Here is a 5,000-nt window from a genome sequence, read left to right as displayed (position 1 = left end):
AGATAAGAGATTATATTACTTTATTAATCCAGAGGCTTATTATTGTGCAGCAGTTACAGTACAGGAAATTAGCCAATCTATAGAGTTCAAATATGCAAATATGCAGATAAACAATAGAAGAGTAAAATAGGAAAAAAAGCAGTAAATTGCAAATTATTTGAAAAGGTGTCATGTAATGGTAGGTTTCATGATTCTAAATGTAAACTAGTGAACAGTAGGGTGAAATTCAAAAATACACAATGCAACAAGTAACTGTCACAGTAAGAGACATACTGTACTTGAGAGTAAAAGGGTGAGGTACTAATCCAAACATACAATGTCCAAACAGAAATGTCCCAAATGTCTCAGGTTAAAAGATAAGGACCACAGAGAGGTATGATAGTGGCAAATATACATGCGTACAGAATCAAATCAAAGTACAGGATAGGTATTTTGGATTGAGTCCGTACATACAGAGTCCCTATACCATGTATAGGTATAGGAGAAGTTCGGGGCATATTGCAGTGCATCGAACGTGGTTGGGAACAGGCTTGTGGGAAACATCTCTTTAACTGATGGTTATAGCCAGCCTCAGGAGTCCTTGTTTATTCCCCCGGGTGGATTCTGAAGTGATGGTTTTAATTTTCAGCAGCACCGTTTCTTTCTTGGATTTAATGTGGCATTATATTGCCATATTTGTATTGCTTGCATAATCTCTCGAACCTTTATGTTATCAATTGGCTTTAATTGCATTCTTCAATGGAAACTTACAGGTGTTGGAATTTAGTAGCCATGTTTGCTTTCTTTTGTGGAAAAAGGATAAATATATGATAATAATAATAATAATAATGTACAATTATGGACAAACAATATAACCTTGTTATCATGGTTACTAGTTCATTTGAAATGGATTTATATGAGTCATCCATGCACCTAGAGGTAGCTCCCTTCCTCTTTTTAATTAATAAGTCTTACGTTAGTTAGCATTCGGATTGGCACTTTAGCCAAGAAGTCTATTACTGAGGCCATGTGAAACTCCTAACTTCTTTGTTGTGTAGATAACTTTAGTTGTCTTGAATCCTTGCAGTCATGTCCCCTTAACCCCACAGTCTATTGCAAATCAGCTTTGCCTCTCCCCCCTTGGCTGGCTTCAGGATGCCCGGCTATTAACTCTTAACATGGTCACTCCCCCTCACCTTTGTTGCCTTTGTTGTTCCTGCCAACCGTTGTCTCGGAGAAGATGCTTGGTGAATCATTTCTTTGCACAATCGTGCTCTATTAAATCAAATACTATCTTGCTGTGTACATTTTTAATAGAAACGAAAACTCTCCCAGCCATGATGGATAGATAAATAGCCAGCCCCGGTTATAGAATTTATCTTTTAACAGGATATTTGGCATGCTATTGGTCTCTCCAGTTGCCAGGTAAAATTGTACTCAAGTGAACATCATGATCTCATAAATCCCTCCCTGCAAATGCAGCTTCCTTTGTACATTTATTTTTACTTCAAGGCTTTCAACATTCTGCTTTCCATTTCATGAGTTCTTTCACATGATATTCAATCTCTATTCTCCGATTTCTTCATCTTAATACAGTTATTTTCAATTGCTTGAACACTATAGACACATGCTTAGACCAAAGTAACACAACTTGACGTTTTTGTTACTATACCTTAAAACACATGTAACCATTCCTTAAACAAAAGCGCTGCTTTGCACTTTAGTTGCTATTCTGCAACACACTTGCTCCTGCACACTACACACTATTTCAAACATAAGACACTTACATGAAATTGAAAATGTTTTGATGACGGCGCATTACAATTGTGTTTACATTTGTCCTTCAAACTGATTTGATTGCATTTGCATTCAGCAAAGCTCTCTCCCTGCAGTTACAATCAGAGGCCAGGTGCCTTCGCTTCTCGAGTCTCGTGTGAGAGACAGGTAGGAGGATGAGGTTAGGGAAACAGTTATTTAGTCAGCCAGCAGCCGAGACCTCTGGTCTGTTGTCGTGGTCGGCCCCACTGCTATTGTTTGCATTCCAAACAATAATCCGACATCTGAAACGGTCTGGCAGAGCCTTTGACACCAACATCGGCTCCCTCAAACCCAGAACCATCGGGCCATCTTTCAATCAGCTGATCTCTTATCAGTCGCATGGAATTTGAAGAGCTGGGTTTTCTGAGGAGATCTTAATACGTTACTGTTTAACAATGATTAAAGACTCAAAAAATGTGCATCTTCTAGCATCAATACTTTGAAAGTAGCCATTTAAACCCAAACTGCCCTCATACAAACAAAGTTATTGTCAGGCTTTTAACGTATGGTATAAAGGGGATCATAAACAATGACATTGTGCATTCATATGATTAGGTTTAAACACCAAAGGATATATCCTGCATGTAATTCCAATAAAGCCCATTTACAATTCTGTTAACATAAGCCAGTTGCTGCGATGATACATGTTTGCAATAAAAAGGACGCTCAGGCCGACTTGATGTTTGGCTTTAGGGGCCATGAGTTTGCATCTCTCGAGGTCAAAATAAATAATATTACATAATCATTTACCTTAAATGTTGAGAAACGGTTAATGTGGGACTGTGTGAGGATGATGGCTGGTTCAAGCAGCCTAAACTGGCTGAGTCTGATTGGACTCTGTGGCTGGGTGAGGCTGCACACCTGATGCTGCTACATTGAGTTATCAGTAGTGCACTGATCAGTGTGCCAGCCATCTCCGCACACACTAAGAAGAGAAATCTCCTGTATGACAGTGGAGCACCATTGTCTTTGTCATGTTCATTTTCTGCAACTATTACAACAAACCGTATTTCTAACACCCCAACCCTGCCTCCTTGTCTTGAGGAGCCCTGCAGAAGTCAGCTAGGTGAGTGTGACAGCCACCTAAGTGGCGTGTAGAAACAGACATTGCCACAGTTTTGCTTGTCAAAGGTAGTGTTTTATAACAGTAGGAAATCTGAGTCAGAGTACCACCAGATAGCGTGACTGAAAACATCCTCACTCCAAACTGGGGAAGCAACCACTCTGTGCCAACATCTTGACATCTGTGTCTACAAGTCCATTTCCTCCAGTGTAATGGTTTGATGTCCGGATTTGATCAAATCACACATCTACGGGCTCCACCTTTTACACCCATTACAACATCACGCTAAAATGCTCACTTTTATTCAATTTCCTCTACATTCAACTCCCCCTGCCACCATGTGGGCCTCAAAGCCTCGTCAGCCCCTTTGATCTGCCTCTGCATGTCACTCAGGAGCATGGCATTCACCTGAAAGTAGCCCTGCTCACGTGGGGAATAGGCGAGGGGAAATGTTTATTTTTTGGTGATGCTGTGTGTGTGTGTTTGTGTGGGGGCGTGTGCTTATATGCGGATGTGTGTGCGTTTGATTGGGGGGGGGGGGGGGGATCAGTGTTTGTGTGTGTGTGTGTGTGTGTGTGTGTGTGTGTGTGTGTGTGTGTGTGTGTGTGTGTGTGTGTGTGTGTGTGTGTGTGTGTGTGTGTGTGTGTGTGTGTGTGTGTGTGTGTGTGTGTGTGTGTGTGTTCAGTAAGGGGGGTATTAGTACTGTGTGTGTTTGTATTTGTCTGTGTGCCAAGGATGGCAAGTACACAGACAGATGATGTTGAGACCCTATATTTTATGTGGAAATACAGTGCACTCCATTTTTAGAACCAGCAATATATTTAGAGTTCCACTGCTGTGAACTTGTCATATTCAAGTGGTATGCTGTGATATTGTCTTACTTTATAAATAGAACCACTTTACAAGTATGGAAGGATCGCACTGCATGAGGTGTGTGAAGTATATTTCCTTTCAACCCTCCAATGAGAGATCTTCAGTGTCTTTCTTTAACACACACACACACCCACACACACACACACACACACACACACACACACACACACACACACACACACACACACACACACACACACACACACACACAAACACACACACACACACACACACACACACACACACACACACACACACACACACACACACACACACACACACACACACACACACACATATACACGGACACACACACAGACAAACAAACAAACGCACACACACACACACAGACACACACACACACACACACACACACACACACACACACACACACACACACACACACACACACACACACACACACACACACACACACACACACACACACACACACACACACACACACACACACACACACAGATGCATAGACAAATAGACACACACACACAAAATGCAATCTCTCACATTTGACTGCAGCATAAAATGCTGAGATGGATGAGGGGGAATAAAAGGTGTTTGATCACTGGGCGCCAGCGACTAGACCCCTAGGGGGTCAACACAGACCCTCAGAAGCTGAGGTAAGGCGTCCCTCTCTGTGCTGTTTGGCACCTGGGCATTTTTGGAACACACCAAGGGATGGTGAAAAAACAAATTGAATGCTTGAGTATTGGGTCTCTGATTGGCCATGATGGCGCCGTCAGCCTGAGAACCCTGGGTGTGTGTTACACTCTCTTACACTTTTTATTCTTATTCTTATTTTATTCGTTGAGGAAGGAGCCTGAGACTCAAGAATTGAATTGCCAGCGACTGCTGCTGTAATTGTTGTGCATATGAAAATAAACCCTCTTGAATCTTGAATCTTGAACACACAAGCAAGCCCATGCACTAGACTAAACCCCAGGATTCAGCCCAAGGGATGGATGTGAATCTGTTGGAGCACAGCTCAAATTGTTGACATGCATTTTAGTCTAACAATGTCCTACTTTTTCTTCTATTTCAATTCAATGATTAAGTTGTAGCAGGGAGCCTAGGCTGTACTTGGATGTAGTACAATTAACAAACACGTGTTGTGGTTGTGATTTCACAGCTATCTTTTAACACATCGACATGTCGCTCCCCAGACGTGACCCGTGTAGAGCTGCTGGGGGCTCGGAGTAGACAAAACAACAGGAGAAGAAGAGGAAAATGAAGAAGAAGAAGCAGAAGA

The sequence above is a fragment of the Gadus chalcogrammus genome, chromosome 13 (assembly GCF_026213295.1).
Source record: "Gadus chalcogrammus isolate NIFS_2021 chromosome 13, NIFS_Gcha_1.0, whole genome shotgun sequence".
NCBI classification, from domain to species: Eukaryota; Metazoa; Chordata; class Actinopteri; order Gadiformes; family Gadidae; genus Gadus; species Gadus chalcogrammus.
This window is presented reverse-complemented; position numbering follows the sequence as displayed.